The following is an 18,150-nucleotide window of genomic DNA, read 5'->3' on the forward strand; positions in this document are numbered from 1 at the left end:
CCAATGCCAAATTTTGTTGGTGCTTTACTTTCTTTAATCAGATTCTTAAGTGGGGGTGGCCTCAACCATTGAACAATATATCCACCCTTCACCCTTAGGGTGTGTGTGTGTGTGTGTGTGAGAGAGAGAGAGAGAGAGAAAGAGAGAGAGAGCAGGGAGGGAGAGAGGGAAAGAAGGAAGGATGGAGGGGAAGAGAGGCTGAGAGAAGTTATACAATGTCTCTAGTTCCAAAGTAAAATATAGATCACTTATAATTTGAGAGAATTTTTTATGTTTATTGATGGGTTGGCCTCCAGGAATAAATTATTGAAATGCTCAGAAACATAGAGCATCTTAAAACTTATTCCAACCTAGTGGCTATGAATGAAGGAAGCCACAGATTTTCAATTTGAATCAATATTCATAGTTTTAGGTGTAGATAAACTACTTACTCTCCCACATAATCTCCCAAACTCATTTTCCTCTGTGTTTCAATACCTTTCCCCACCACTCACGTAGGCACAATCTTTTCATCAGTGTCATTGACACATAGATAAAATGGTTAACTTCAGGAGCAGCCCACAGATTTTCATGACACAGAAAGGGGCACTTGATAAGCTTGGAGAATGGTGCATGTTCTCAGCTCAGCCCCATTGAGCACAGGATGCAAGGCTGACTGTGTTTGATTTTTTGCTTTTTAAATCTGAAGGGTCAAAGCCATTATTTACTGCTGGTGAAAGTCACCTGGGTTGAGACTGGCAATCTTCATGTCTACAGATTTGGCAATGGCTTTCAGTAAACAGCTAAGAGGTCTTCTGAACCTTCATTAATAACTGAATGTCAGCTTGAGGGAAGGTACAAGATGTCATGTCTTCCAGTTATCCCACTGGCTTTGTTAAGCACTCAGATTTAAAAAATAATTCTATGCTTTTTCACTGTCACCCAATTAAGCTGGAAGCTTTTATTTACTTGTTCAAGATCTCTGTATCTCTCCAGGAGGAAAGTGGCATGAAATGGAGTTCGCAAAGCATTGCAGGAAGACTGTACATCAGTAATGGTGAGTAACAATACATTCTATTTAGGGGCTAGATTTATCATTTATAAGCACCTACATTCCAAGTAGCATTTCTACTTAGCTGTTTAAAATACTTGGCATATCTGTGTGATTTCTGTACATAGAAATTTAGCATTATTCCCACTAAAATCTTTTTAAGCAGTATTGAGTGTTATCATTGAAATCATTGAGACTGAGAATTTTCATCCCATTCATTTTTTTTTTCTCCAAGCTAAAGAGGTAAAATGTGAACTTTGGGGAAAATCACATCTGTGTAATAGAGCTCTTCCAGAGTTGATTAGTGCAGTGAATTTACATTTGGATTTACTACGGTTGATTTATTTTTAGTTTTAAAATCTAATTTTGGCTTTGTATTCTCCCAAAGATTATCTAATTATAACCACATCAGAGGGTGCAATGCAACTGGGAGTTCGGACTTCCCATCAAGTTGGAATGACCAACCAGTGAATTCATGTTTCCGTGACAGCCAGCTTTATCTTCTGTCCGCAGCTTTCCACTGAGCCACAACCAAGTGTTAAACAGATAAGCCTGGAGCTACAACAGTGAACAAAACCGGGCCCAGAACCCGCGACATGGTGCTGGAGGTATAGCATGGAGGTGTACATTAGTCAAACCCGTGTCTACTTAAGTAGATAATTGAAAGTATCAAAGAGCTGTGAAGGAAGCGGGAGTATCGACAAGAGCTAAGGTAGCCCAGGCCACATGGAACGTGCCTATCCGATTGGGGAAAAAAGAAACATCTTACAAGGTTGTCCTAAGGAAGTGTTGTGTGACCTTAGATGAAGGTAGGATGAGAAAGGATGAAGGACAGGTTTTTTTGACAGAGGTGACAGCATGCAGGCTGCAGTCTGAAGATGACAGCACAGGCTGGAGTCTGCAACCCTCAGAATGATCACAGGACAGGGAAGACCCTGCCGAGGCCAGAGTTCTTAAGAAGAGAGGGGATGGCAGGCAGTGAGCCTGGCACGGTCAAAGGGGGATCAGGGCATCTGAGACTAAGCTGAGGATCGTGCCATTCATTCTAAGAGCACAGAGGAGTTTTAAGGGCAGCCATCTGACCAGATTTATATTAAAAAGAGGTCAGCCAACTGAAAAGTCAGGATAATTATAGCTTGTATTGACAGCAGCAGAGGATCAGTATTATATTCGAAGAAGTCCTATAAGTGAATTCAAAGTAAAAATTAATATTACTAAGTATCGCCCTGGCTGGTGTGGCTCGGTGGATGGAGTGAGGGCTGTGAACCAAAGGGTCGCCAGTTCAATTCCCAGTCAGGCCACATGCCTGGGTTGTGGGCCAGGTCCCCATTGGGGGCCACGTGAGAGGCAAACACATATTGATGTTTCTCTCCCTTTTTTTCCTTCCTTCCCCTCCCTAAAAAAATAAATAAAACCTTTAAAGTTTTTTTAAAAAATTACTAAGTATCTGGTTGAGTTAATAAAAGTACTCCTAGGCTATGACTTTAACTATGAGAGTATCTGGTTCAATCCACTATCCAAAAACACACACCAATACTCAAACTGCAGAATCCTGTTCTAAAAAATGGGGCATTGATGGATGATTCTAAGACTGAGTAACATCTCACCTGCATTAACATTTGAAACTTGGTAATAAAGAAACCTTTTGCCTTCTAATGGTTTTATTGACAGAAACACAAGCTAAACCCCTGGCCCAAACCCTGGATCATCCAGAATTCGAAAACCTAGTGGTATAAATGAAACATCATTGCACACCCTTTGATATAATTGTTAAGATAATTACAGAAGAAGAAAAAAATTCATCAACACATTTTTTAATGCCTTCAGTGTTCCAGATACAATATATGAAACAGTGACTCTTATGGGCTGAATTGTGTCTCCCCAAAACTCATGATTGAAATCCTACCTCCCAATACCACAAAATGTGAATTTGGAAATCAGGTTTAAAAGGGTCATTAAGGTAAAATGAGGCCATATGGCTGGGCCCTACTCCAATGTGACTGATGCCTTTATAAGAGGATGTTCAGGCCCACGAGGAGACACCAGGGATGTGTGTGACAGAGGAAAGACCACGTGAGGACGCAATGAGAAGGCGGCCACCTGCAGGCCAAGGAGAGAGGCCCCAGAAGAAGCCACACCTGCTGACACCTTGACCTCAGCCTTCCAGCCTCCAGAACTGCGGCGAACTAAGTTTCCATTGTGTGAACCACACAGTCTGTGGTATCTTGTTAGGGCGGCCCTAGGGAATGAACACAGTGACAAAGCTGTAGATCTGTCTTCAAGCAGTTCACAGTCTAACAGGCAACAAGGACAAGTAACGATACCACAAGAAAGAAAGTAAGTTTCATAATAGATGGAAGGGGTTATGGGGCAACAAATTTTCAAGCGGGGCCAGAGAAGGCTCTCTGGAGAACAGGGTATCTAAGTTGAAAGCTAAGGAGGAACTCTAAGGCACACGTGCAAGTGTGTGTGCAAAAGCTCAGAGAGCGGCATACACATGGGGACCTGGCCAGCTGGCACAGAGGAGCCGCTCCATGCCGATTCTTCCGTGCGCCTATCTGTTACACTGCAGTTAAAACAGCCTTAGCGTTCCTCTGGGTTGACGCACATGCCTACGTTTCACTTTGCTGCTTCCATTGCTTGCTCTGCACTTCCCTATTGCATCACAACATCCTGAAGAGTCTTTCCAGAACCTGAACTAGATAATATCATTGCCCTCCTTAAAGAACCCTGGGAACCTCTCGCACTACTTGAAAACCAACAAATAAACACATAAATAAATAAATGACCCCTTACCTGCAAAGTCTGATGTGATCCAGCACACGCCCACCTCCTACACTTCCTCTAACTCTACTGTCCATCCCCCTGCTCTGCATTTCCTCCTCTTCCTCTTCATCGCTCTTTCTCACCACACCGTAATCTAAGCTCCATGGGAATAGAAGGCTCATCTGTTTTTCCACTGCTTTCCCCAGCACTGTGAAGGACACAGTGTAGATAATAAATAAATGTGTTGAGTGAATAACGTTAGTCGGACTTTGATTTTGATTTTAAATCACATCATCCATCTTCAACATGAAAAATGAACAGTGGGAAGATTTCGAACCAGTCCGGTCATGTAGAGAAATATTTAACACAATGGTGCAAGAAGATAGAGGTAGCAGTAAGACCCCGTCCCAGATTGACATGGGATAATAACATGTGACATCTCAGGTTTATGCCTATTAGAGTGCATTGAACACTTCCTGTGTGTCCATAAATCACGGTGATTCAAAAGGGACAGAATTGATCCAAAGGGTTTGCCAAGTGGCATTGTTAATTGACTCTGAGCAAGACACTTAAAATGTTCTGTGGATTATGGATGACAACACAGGCCACGTCTCTGGCACCTAGAAGTAGTTTGGGAGGTGATGGCATTTTTGTTTTAAGCAGCTGACTTCCCTGGGGTGGGGGGTTGGGAAGGTAGATACAATAAAACGTAGCTGAGTATCATTAACTCTATAGTTTTTCATGATTTACTGAGTTATTCTTGGCACTAGGAGGGGTGTTTTGGCTCCTTCCTGAAAGCAGTGTTTCTCCATATATCTTCCAGGCTATAAGGAATCACAGCTTCCTGTAACTTCATCAATATCTACCTTCAAGGTTGAGAGACAATTCTAGGGACAACTGAAGAGAGATGGGATAGCAGTCAGGTAGGGGGTGCTCCACACACGTGTTTAGTTGTCTGAAGGATACTAGGCTGAGCAGGAAACAAGAGCATCAGAACACAGAACACATGGTGCAGTGGTTGGGAGTTGGGACTTGGTACCAGAGTGCTGCACTTGAGTTTCCATATCCTGGTGGGATGGCCTCAAGCAGCTGGTTGTACTTCTTTGAGGCTCCGTTTCTTCATTTCCATTAGGAGCTAATGCAGCAGCCTATGGGATGGTTGCGCAGATGAAAAGAGTTCAGACATTTCCAGTATCTAGACAGGTTTCAGCCACAAAATAAATACTCAGGAATGTTGGTTTCCAGCAGCAGCAGCAGCACCATTGCTGTCATCACAGCACTGGGTTGACACTGTGAAGCTTAGGGAGGGCGGTTGGGTGGAGGCAACCACACATGTTTCAAATCAGATGCCACAGGACTGACTTGGGGAATGTTGATGGACAGATCTACTGGAGAAACTACTTTATTCCAAGGGCCACTAACAGCCATGCCTAGTTTCCTCACAATTTTGCTGACGGCTTCAAAACCAGCTCACACTAGGAATGCATGCATAAAAACTTCGTGAGAACTGGAACGGACCATGCCAAGAAAATTTGATGGCCTAATGCTTATCAACCAAAGAAAGAATATCACTCTAACTGCTTTCTAAGACTGTATTTTAGGCTATAATGAAAGGTACGAATTCTGGGGAATGACTTTTTAATAGCAGATACTATAGAAACATAAAGAAGTTGGCTATTACTTTTTAGAACCTGGTGATTTATATGAATTGCATTTTTCCTTATGCTCTTGCATCCATGCTCTTTCCAGAAGTGAAATTGAGCCCCTCTTAGGTTGTAATAGGAAGTCATACAACTGCTGAGACAATGCATCTCCCCCAATGATAGACATGAAGCTCTTCACAGAGGACACGAGAGAGATGACCTCTGTTCCCGTGTGCGTGCTCTCAGTCACCTGCCCCTAAATTCATCTGCCCCCAAGGATGTGATCTGATTGCTATTCATATTCCAAACAGACAGGCACAGACTTACAAGACAATGTCTTAAAGAATTAGGGAAGTACCCTCCATATTCTCTTCAATGCCTGTTGGCAAACCACACAAGTGTCCCCTGGATGAGATACACCTTCACAAAGATTTATTCATTCATTTCTTAATTCATAAAATATTTTGTAAGCGTTACTAGTAGTTACGCACTGATGGGCTGCAGTGAACAAAAATAGTTAGTCCCTACGTCCATGAATCCTGAGTTTCAGCAGCTTCAACGTACATGGAGCACTGAGTCCCATGCACTTCACCTTTCATCCCCAGGAGAGGGAGGGAAGATTATTAATTTTTCAGTGGACACTGGGCCAGGACCATGCTGGATACTCCACACATCCTCAGAGGACTCGCTGCTCTTCTGACAGGTGCACCCAGGCAACCCGGTCACCGCCGTACCTGTCTATCTGGTCTCATCATCTTAAAAAAATAATTTCCACAAACTTTAAAAAAGAACAAGAGGTTCAGAAAGCTCATTTCCTAGAAACTGTCTCTTCTTGAACAGCCTAAAGTTTGAATTCTCATTTTAGTAGACAAACTCAAAGAAAAATCACTTTCTTTTGGTATGAAGTTTAGAAGCTAAAGGTGCAAAAGGCATTTTGGGGGCACAAGCATGAAGGAAGATGAATGTCACTCCAAGACTCAGATTATATTATCTTTGAATAGAGTGGGCAGGAGAGGAAGGGAAGGAAAGAAATACCGATGGATGCCACTGCTTTCACGAGTTCGTTACAGACAACTCAGTAGAACTAAATAGTGGATAACAGCGGTGATGTTTCTCTGTATCACCACCCCAGAAAGCTCATGGAGATGCTGCTCTACAGCTGAGAGAAAATAGGGAACAATGATTGGTTTGATGTTTTAAATAGAAGACATGTTTTTCTTCAGTTCAACAAGAAAGTTTCTATGCAACATGTAATTATAGTTTACACCAGATCTCAGGTGTGCTTAATTACTGTATCAACTCTTTTGTTAATGTCTCCTAAAAGAGACTTGGTTACTATTTTGAGAATGCCCTTAGATTCTCATGAAGTCTGGGGATCTAATCAACAGATAAGGAAATGTCATAAAAAATAACTTGCAAATCAGGGTAAGAATCAGAAATTTTACTTTTTAAAAAAGTGTATTTCAGCCCTGGCTGGCATAGCTCAGTGGATTGAGCACGGGCTGCAAACCAAAGTGTCACAGGTTCGATTCCCAGTCAGGGTACATGCCTGGGCTGCAAGCCATGACCCCCAGCAACCCCACATTGATGTTTTTTTCTCTCTCTTTCTCCCTCCCTTCCCTCTCTAAAAATAAATGGATAAAATCTTTAAACAAAGTGTATTTCTAGAAAAACAATCAGTGCACACTATCAACTTCCTGTTTCAGAAGGTGAATCATGTTCATCCCCTCCTGAGATGCCTGGCCATTTTGGTTTGCCTGGGACGAAGGGGCTTCTGGGAATATGAGATAGTTAGTGCTAAAATGAGAAAGTCCCCAGCAAACCAGGATGACTTGGTCATCTTATTTCTCCCTTCATAGATTTGCTGTGATAATGAAATGACATGCTTATTAAAGACATCTCATAATAATATTTGGTACTTATAAGCATTCAAAAAGCATCAGCTATTGTTAAAGCCCTTTCCCATACAATAGGGGCAGGCGGGCTAAGTGGTTATTTTTGCATGAGGCCTCTCTGCTCCTCAACATCTCAGCTCATTTAACTGGCATCCGCTCAGAAGGGGGATCAGGGGTAGACAGCTAGATCCCATTCTCCAGGGTGGAGCGGGGGGTCCATTTACCGTATTTTTCAGACTATAAGACGCATTTTCCCACCCCAAATTTGGGAGAAATAGTGGTTGTTAATACTGCTGTTGAGTTCTGTTTACATTTACATTGGTGAAATATTATGTTATTAAACATTTTACCACATTTTTTGCCTCAAAATTTTTTTTCCTATTTTCCTCCTCTAAAACCTAGGTGCATCTTATGATCCGAAAAATACAGCACACGCAAAACTGCCAGGGTAGGGAGTGCTGGCGAGGCCCGCTTACTGCCTGAAAGCAGGTTCCTGAGAGAGAATGAGGGAAGCTAGCAAATCAGCTACCGATAAAGAGTCCTGATTACTATTATTTTTAAATGCATCTATTCTATGGTGTAATAGTGTATTACATATACTGCATACATAATGTCACAATATATCTAATAAACATGCATCACAAATATATATTAATAATTTATGGTACATATTATATGCCTAATGAACATGTAAATATATGTTATAGATATACATTAATATGCATAATAAACATATATCATAAATACATATTAGTGTATGATATAAATATGTTGTATATTTATGGTATATGACATATTATAAATATATATTTGTATAGATATTAATGTGTGCTAATATCTTATATGATATATTATGACTATGTTAATATGCATTATATGTGGCATTAATATATAGAATATGTTATATTCTAAACATGTATTAATATATCATATATTATAAATATACTGATATGTATTTATGATATTGATATATTATATCTGTTAAAAATACGTATGTTTATATAAAATGTAAGTAATATTGGTATAACATGTGATATGTATTATATATAACATATGATATAAAATATGTATATGTGTGCCCTAGCTGGTATAGCTCATTGGATTGAGTGTGGGCCTGCGAACCAAAGGGTCACTGGTTCGATTCCCAGTCAGGGCACATGACGGGGTTGCAGGCCAGGTCCCCAGTAGGGGGTGCAAAAGGCAACCACATGTTGATGTTTCCCTCCCTCCTTTCCCCTCTCTCTAAAAACAAATAAAATATTTAAAAAAATAAAAAATAAATAAAATAAGATATGTATATGTGCAATAATATACAGAGTCCAGCAGTAGTAATGCCTCCTTGAGTGTGGTTGGTGGGGTAATGATATGGGTGTAAGAATTTTAGTTTGAACATTTCACCTAAAATGCCATATGGAATGCTTGAGTGTGATATTGTTGTGTTACAGAATTACATGCTTATGATTTGTAATAAAAAGGGGGCATTATTTGTGCCAGACCCTGTATATTACATGCATATAATACAATTAATAAAATCTCCAACTATCGCTCTCAGTAACTATACCTCTAAGTCTCGGTTTTCTTGCCTATGACTGGTGTTAAAATGTCCCTATTTCAAAGGAAGGGTTGCTTCAATTCCTGAGATAATTTACTGCATGGCTTCATATATTAAGTACTGAATGTATTTACCAATTATTACTTTGTACTATTCTATAACAGCTTTATTGAGCTATAGTTCACATACCATACAACTCGCCCTTTAAGGTGAGCTGCATGCAGTGGATTCAGTGGTGTTTAGTGTATTCACAGTTGTGCAACAATCCTCACAATCAGTATTAGACCATCTTCTCTGCACCCCCTCCCAAACAATCTCTAAATACATTAGCACTCATCCTCCATTTCTGCTCCAAACCCAGGCCTAGGCATGCACCCTGGTAGAATTGCCTATTCTGTATCTTACACATAAATTTCATATAAGTAGTATGATACTATATGTGGTCTTGTGTGACTGGCTTATTCACTTAGCACAGTATTTTTAAGGTTCAACCACATCATAGTAGATATCAGTATTCCCTTCCCTTTTGATTGCTAAACAATATTCTAGCACATTTAATTTATCTATTCACCTGTTAATGGGCACTTGGGTAGTTTCCACTCTTGGCTGTCATAAATAATGTTGCTATAAACATTCTTGTGCATTTTTTATGTGAGAATATGTTCTCATATTCCTAGGAGTGGAACTGTTGGGCCCTATGGTAACTCTGTTTAATCTTTTGCAAGTGCCAGACTTTCCTCCAAAGGGAATGCAGCCTTTTCACACTCCTGCAGCAGTCCACAAGCCTCCTAATTTCTCCCCTTCCTCGTCAATGCCAGTTATTATCCGTGTTTTCCATTAGAGCTGTCCTCGTGGGTATGAAGCAGTGTCTCGATGCGGTTTTCATTTTCATCTTCCTGACAGCTAGTGACAGTGAGCCTCTTTCCATCTGCATACTTGCCAGATCTGTTTCTTCTTTGGAGAAACACCTAGTCATATCCTTTGGACTTTTTAAAATTGGATTGAGGATCACATATTACTAATACGAATTTATTTCCATTAATGTCTCATTATCTAAGAGCATATATTATAATTTACCCCAATATTTTATCTTTACGATCTTTAATATTTACAAAGTACTCTTCAAATTAGTATTATAAATCCCACTTTTTAGATTCCGACACTGAAGATCAGAAAATGGAGTCATTTATCTAGCTAACAATGTGCACACTTAGATGTAGCTCTTGCTGATGCCTGAATGACATTTCTTCTGATACGAGGTGGCCATGGTAGCATATCAGAGTACACTCGCTCATCCTCTGTCATGCTGCCTTCTCTGATTTTTCAGCTTCCTTCAGGAATGTGCCCTGAATGCACGGTTTTGATGGCTCCTCCAACCCAGAGAGAAACATTCCAATTCCTCGGCCTGCCCCCCAAAGCTTCCTCACTCCTGGCGCACCCCACCGTCCCAGCCTCGCCATGGGCCAGCCCCTCACCCTGCACATCAGATGCGTGGGAAACCACAAGTTCCCAGTTTCCTAAAGGACGTTTGGACTCTGTGTCTGGAAAACTTCTGCTGATTCCATAGGCACCTCTCAAAAGCCCGCCCTCACTTTCGCCCCTGCAGGCACATTCCTTTCCCTCCTCGCTGCACACACCTCTTTGCACTTCACCCAGCGCTGCTTGTGCAGCTAGTATGTTTCTACTGCATGCAAAGCACTGGAGATATAATAGTGGACGTGGTCTAGTCCCTGACCCTAGAGAGCTTAAATAAGTCTAGTCAGTGCCTGTTTTCAAAAGTATCCTGTGATGTATCTGAGCCCAGAAATTCCATCATTAATCTCATCACCAAGCACAGTCCCTGGAAAAAATCTGGATGTGAAGAAAAGCAATTCTGATACTTGCCTGGACCTACTGCTCCTTGTGTATTCTATCGGAAGATAGGCTCTTGCCAATACCAATTAAATGGGAAGAGACTCCACCACTATACTGCTGAAAATGGTGTATCACCATTTCCAGGCTGTTACAGGTATGAGTTTTAGGAAAAAAAAAAAAACAACAACAACAAAAACCCAAAGTTTGAAGGTATAAGTACACAATGAATATGCAAAGCTGTAAACTAAGTGATAATTTTGTCTTGATTGTGTGAACTATTAAGAAGATTATAATTAAGAGAGCATTTCTCATAGTACCAATAAGCATGTTAATCAACCTCTATCACATTAACTCCAATTACCATGAGTTAACTCTGAGGATTCTGGTTTAAATTGCAAGGAGCCAGTAAATGCAAGAGAGCACTTTTGGGAGTAAAGGTTAACAGGACATTATCATTGTCCTGAGTAGGCACTTAATACATGTTTGGGAGCTGTGTTGAGACATAAGTAATAATGGAATATGTGAAAAAATATTGAATGTTACAAAAGGTATTTGTACTCTGATGTGAAACACGAAATTACTCTTAAGACTTTTTAATAATTATTTGATTGATGAATTTTATTTTATAGCTTTAAAAAAGACATTTGGCTGAACAAACTAATAGACGAAGAAACTAAAAATAAAGGGTGATAAACAGGGTCCTTGAAACTCACATTATTAACTTCCAGCATTTGCATAAATCTGAGCAAAGATGGATGGCTTTAAATGACTGTCACTAATTAAGAGACTGAAACAAACAAAAGACTAATAAAACATTATGTACAAAGACAGGCCCATTAGCATATTCTATCCATGTCTCCATTGCCATGCCATGAAGACAAATATTCCTGATTACACCTGAAGCAATAATGTAACTAAGGCCATAAATCATCTGAAGAAACCTAAAGGGGATTCTTCTTTATTGAATTTATTGGGGTGACATTGGTTAATAAAAGTATTGATTTAGGTATTAGGCCTGTCATTGAAATATAAACATAAGACAAAATCAAATCTGTTGCGATGATGGATTGTTCAAAGATTTGTCTCTCTTTCCTGGAAAAATTTAATCAGCAGGTAGGCATGTGACTGTATCCAAGATGAATTTGTTAAAGACTGGCAAATCGTTATTAGAAAACCTCTTTCAAATGTCCACCAGAATAGATATTCATTGTTAGTGGGAAAGTCAAGTAAAAAGTAGCTTAATGCTTGGGCTTTGCACTTTATCTTTCTTTTCTTTTTCTTTTTTTTTAAAGATTTTATTTATTTATTTTTAGAGAGGGAAAGGAGGGAGATAGAGAGAGAGAGAGAGAGAGAGAGAGTGAGAGAGAGAGAGTTCAATGTGCGGTTGCTGGGGGTTATGGCCTGCAACCCAGGCATGTACCCTGGCTGGGAATTGAACCTGGGACACTTTGGTTCCCAGTCTGCGCTCAAGCCACTGAGCTACGCCAGCCAGGTATCTTCTTTTATTTTTCTTTACAAGAAGATCTGAAGATTTTTTTTTCAATTATTTTAACTCTGAAGTTTTATCCTAAAGATATGTAGCATAGTTCACAGTTTGGAAGAAAATTTGGCTATGGGGAAGCAAAGGGAGGAAGGGACATCCCTGGGCAGTCATGCTATAACTATGCGGAGGCGACCAAGCCTGCTTTAGAAAGACCAGCAGAAGACAGACCTGGCAATTTGTAAGCTGAGCCTTTGAAAATCACAAATGCAAGCTGTCCGCTGTCTCCACTGTGATATCCATTAGTTCATTGGTATACAAAACAAAGCTCTTCCCTAGACCCACTGTAACTTGATCTGAACCTCAAGAAGTTTACATTATTAAGAGTTGATGTTATAATCAAAATCTTGTCTTAACTTTTCAAACTATCTGAATCGTGCTGTGATGTTATTTTTAGAATGTTTCATAATTTTCTTCTTCAATTTTAATGATCAGGTTCCTTATTGCCATCACGGAAATTTTCCACTGTTCTCATGCATGGACTGTTTTACGTTTAGGTTGCTAATTTTAAAGACACCTTAGTAAAGTGTTGACTAACATTCCAAAACTTAACTATACAGATATGTAGAATCTACAGAACCTATATGAAGAGCTTCTCAAAAGGAAACATGTATTTTTTGTTTGATGTTTTGCTTTACATGCACAGTTGATACATATAATCCACATTCCCTTTGGGGAAAGAACTGGTACTTAAGACCACATACACGACTTGTATGTGACTTCATTGAATTCTTTCCCAAACCATAGGCAGTATGTATTCTTCTTATCCTCATCTTAAAAATGAGGATTCTGACACCTCAAGTTGACTAGGTAAAGTATCAGAAGTAACACAGACAGTCAAGGGTGGAAACAGGTTTTGTCGAAGTCACCAGTGATCTGTCTGGACTACCTGAGGGGCCCCGGGTAGTCACATGGTTTTCAGAAGAGCGGGAGAGGCAAGGAAGGGACAGAGAAAAGGCTCCAGGCTGGAGAAAGCAAGGTTTGGAGTATTGGGTGGCATGAGCCAAGGAATGCCATGTCTTTAGAAAACAAAAAAAAAAAAAAGCAAGGTAGCAGATTCTACCCTGGACACTGAACCCAGCCCTGCTGAAACCTGGATTTTTATCCTGGTGAAACAAATCTGAGCTGATGCACTGACCGACAATGAATGCACTTGCATAGTTCTGCGCTACTCCGTGCATGGTAATTCATTACCACCACACCAGGAAACTAGCATAGTTCCACCTGTTCTCCCAGGGAGGGAAACAAACACAATGTTTACATGGTGTCTGCCACCGCAACTGGGGCTGTGCCCTTAGAGCCTTTAGCTGAGGCAAAAAAAAAAAGTTACAGGGAGAAGACAATGCCACATATTCATAGTCAGGCTTCTTAAAAATAAATGTGAAACAAAGATTTTACATTTGATACTCTGTTAATAAATTATGTACCAATAGCTAGGGGACAGCATCTGGGAGGCATCAACCTATCTGGCTCCGCAGTAGCTACATCAACACCCTCCAACCACACCTGGACATGTTTCAGTTATTACAGGGGGTCTTGGGAACGCCCAGAGTGAAACATTAAGGTTTGTATTTTAGTCCATAAACTCATGTCACATTTATCAATAGCATCCCTAAATCACCATTTTAAAGCATTTTTCCTCAAAAAAAGATATTAAAGAGATTTCACAACCACTGTTAATAATAAACATTTTAAATGTTTTTGAAATATAACATTCCCTCTGCCTTACCCAAGGATCTAGAATTGCTTGAGTGAATTAGATGATCTTGTCGAAGAGCTACACCTGGCAGTAGATCATGATCATTTCGGCTCTCAAGGAATAGAGCCTGGGTGTCAAATGGAGGTGGGCACACCTGTTTTTGATAGCTCCCTGCCCTTGGGTCTGTCACTCTTTCCTAAATGGGGCCCTGCTTTGCGCCTATAAATTGAAGGGAGTGGGTAGACTACATGATTAAAAGTCATAAAAATGACATGTTGTTCTAAGATGGCCGGGTACAGAAAGTCCCACGCCAGCTTTCACTGAAGCTGTTGTCCAAAGAACTGGAAGCAAACACCGTCGCACACACCAGGGTCCAGTCCCCGCAGGGGTGCTTGGGAAAGTCAGCGGAAGGAGGTGGAACAGCCAGACCTCATGAGTACATGACAGACAGCTGCAATTGTCACTGAGGCCTGGGCCTGTCATACTCAATTTTTGGTCAAGGTTAAGCCTGGCCAAGTCTATTCAGATCTGTTTCCCAGAGTTTAAACCAAAATGTTGAAAACTGCCTTTGAACATGAAGGCTCTGTGGTGAGAGAACAAATTAAATGACATCTGAAGGGAAGAAGAAGGGAAATCGACTTTCTTCTTCATTTAAATGTTCAGCAAAACTAGTAATTAGATATTTTAAAATCTAACTTAATTCCTTTAATCTGAACATTTCAAAGAGATCTCAAAAGCTCACAAGGTACTATCAATGCCACAGCACAAAGCTGATCTGTCATTTCAATAGCATGTGATGTTGAAATAAAATCACAAGAGTTTGATCCTTCCTCTGAGACTTCTGCTTCTTCCTCTCTGATAAATCAATCTGGAGAGAAAAACCAAGTTGGCACTAGTGAGTGAGCAGTAATGTTAATGAACAAATGTTCACAAATTTTCATTGACTGAGTTAAATTTATCTTTTTAAATAGCCACAAAGAATCTAAGAAAGCTGAGAACCAACAACCAGGGTGAATAGTATCAATAAAACTCATGTTCCGTTTACACCATGACTATCCTCCTAACAGCAACACATTGACCCCCAATACATTAGATGCACCAAATTCCTCTCTTTCTCTCATGGTCTTCCCCCTGCTACCACTCCCAGGACTGCACAATGGTAGATGAGAAAGGGCTTCAGAAATCACTCATTACGTCATTCCTCCAGTGCACATGTAGAAATTGATGCACAAAGTTAAAGCAACTTGAACAGCTTTGCGGAATAACCAGAATGAATACCCAGAGCTCTGCTGCCATCTTTTCTTCCAAAATCTCTTCAAAACCTAGTTGGCAATCTTAGGAGGTGGCCTTTGCCTACCTTGAATGCGGTGTGGTAAACAGAGGGTTGCAGGCAGGTGCCTGTGGGCTCGGCACCCCCAGGGTCCCACAGTTTCTGAGTCACCTAGCAAGAATTTGCCTGTCACATGTGTTCCTCTCCTCCTCAGCTACCAGTAATCTACCATTCTCGCTTCTGAAGTTCAATACCCCATGCCCCTCCTTTCTCATTTTCTCCTTTGTCCCAACATGTCCTGTATGTCCGATGCTGCCCCAGTGCTTGTGGGACTGTCCTGCCTGTGTGAACTCCCCATGTACTTGTAACGATTTTTTTCTGTTAAATAAACAAATAAGCCAAGTAACTATAAATAAATAAATAAAAACAAATGAATGAATGAGTGAATGAATAAATAAATGGTATGAAAACCAGTATCAAATGTAGTCAATGGGTTTTCTTTCTTTCTTTCTTTCTTTTTTTCTTCCTTTTGCCTCTGTCACCCAGCATCGTTTTCCTTCTGAGAACATATAGGGTTCCCAATTTAGTTTGTAAAGAACTACTGTTCTGCCTCCATCATTCCAGGTGCCTCCAAGGGAGAGAAAGGCCGGGGCACGTGGCTCAGGTCTGACCAATCAGAGCACAGTGCTGCCCTGGCCAGAGTGTCAGTTCAGGGCGGGGGTGTGGCCCAGAGCAGGCATAAAGCAGCTTCAGCTGGTGCTGCCCACGGGGTAGGAGGCAGCGGCTCTCCCCCACTGAGACTGACCCTAGCAGGATCTGAGGCAGGCACTGTCCCTAATCACCTAGCACCACAGGAAGCCAGGAGGTGAAGCCATTAGGGCGGAAGCCAGAGCTGAGAAATTAAATGGATTCCTATTGCTATGTTACATTAAGTCCCACCTGAAGTCCAGAATTACCACCTGGGCCTTTCAGTTACATGGAGCGATAAATTCTTGTTGTTTGTGGCTTTGTCGATGTTGTGGTTGAAGCCAAGATGAGTTGAGTTTCAAGCCATTTGAGTCCTATCTAGTGTCGCCAGATAAAGCACAAGATGTCTGGCTAAATTTGAATTTCATATACACAGCAAGTCACTCTTCACTGTAAGTGTGTCCCACCTAATATTTGGTAAGTCTGATGATTCTGTCCCCAACTCCTAAAGCAAGGTATTTCTAGATATGAGCAAGACCAATGGAAAAAAAATAGACCTGCAGCCAAATCACAGAGACAGATAATACACGCTGGGAGGTAGTGAGGTGTTTTTCACACCTCTGTGGAAATATAAGAACTACAGAGTGCACATAATAGAGAAAAGGCAAGGCATTCATGAAGCTGATGTTCCAAGTCCGTATCTCTACATTGGTTTAAAACCCAAAATCCTGGAATTCATCCACTAAGGAAAGAGGCAGTAACAGCCTCTCTGTTAAGCACGACTTCCTCAGAGTTCAGCTGAATTCATTGTATTTCACTAGGCGCTTTTAGAACGCTGTCTATACCTTAGACATTATGCAGAACATTATGGGGGAGCATGGATAAGAAGGCCCCAATTCTTCCCTTTCAAAGGCCTCAGTCTGCCCAGGGGAGCAAACGTAGGCAGAACCAAGAGAACTGGTGTGCCTGCGGCCACGGCACAAGAGAGAGAATGAAAGCACACACCCTGCAGGAGGCAGCACTGGGGCTGGACCTCGGTGGGGAGGTGTGGTGTGTGGGGTGAGCCGAGGCACTCATCACCCATTTCTGTTTACCGATTCCAGCCTTCTCCTTGCTCCTTCTCTTTCCTGTCTGCCCATCCTTTCTCCCCTTCTTCTTCTTCTTCTTCTTCTTCCTGATTTTCTACAAATAACGAGGATGGTTAGCAAGCTAGCACCCAAGAGCCAAGGAAAAGGTGGGGGTAGCGCCAAGGGGGGTTACATGGCATTGGCTCAGTGAGGGCTCATGAATACGGAACGCACACTCTGTGAGATCTGCATTCTGCAGATGTGTAGCACTCTCAAGTTGGGAAAGACCTTCACCAAGCCCCTGGTTTTACAGGTGACAGAACGAATGAGTGAGCAGGTGACCGCGGCAGATCCGGGGCTAGGACTCAGTGAGGCTGACTCCAGAAGCCGTGCTCGTTCTGATTTACTGGACGGCACTGAACCAGCAGGCTCCCTATAGCCCAGTTCTGCTCCCTCTCAAAGATAACCAAGTGAAAATGCACAGCTGTGTTTTATTTTTATTCTATTCCCCGTCAGCCTAGAATGATTTCATTTGGATCGTTCTAAAATAAGGAAAAACATAGGCTTTCTCTTTAAGGAATGAGATGTGTGAGGACTGTCCCATTTTACAAATCTCCTATGCCCGAGCTCAAAGAGAAACCCAGGGGGCTCCCCAAACACTCGCATTTGTCTTTTTCTGGGGCAGACTTATTAAGGTCTGACAAAAACTCAGCAGCCAGTGAACTTCACATTGGATGCGGGTTTGCCGAACTCGAGGCAAATTGAATTTTCCTTATTTCAAGATGTGAACAAAGCAAAAGGAATCACTTCCAGCTTCGTAAAAAACTTGGAATAACGTGCCTAAGGCTCGCTGACCACAGAAGGAAGGAGCCATGGATCCCCTCTGTTTTTACCTGTGGCAACGAGATGCACGCTGTGAAATCAGGTTACCGGGAAAATGAGTCTGATGTGCTAATTCATAGCTCACTCTCTATACTTATGCCGTGGCCACATTATATAATTTAGCAATATTCTGGGGCCTTTCTCCAGGGAGGGCAAGTTCTAGAAAACAGAGGTGCTGGGCAATCATGAGGGTGGTCCTCTGATGAAGGAAGAATTCAGGTCTCTGTGTTTCAGAAGCCCCTGCTAATGAGACCTCTCACCCCTG

Source organism: Phyllostomus hastatus, unplaced genomic scaffold, assembly GCF_019186645.2.
Source record: "Phyllostomus hastatus isolate PE091 unplaced genomic scaffold, TTU_PhHast_1.1 phas_contig_196, whole genome shotgun sequence".
Lineage (NCBI taxonomy): Eukaryota > Metazoa > Chordata > Mammalia > Chiroptera > Phyllostomidae > Phyllostomus > Phyllostomus hastatus.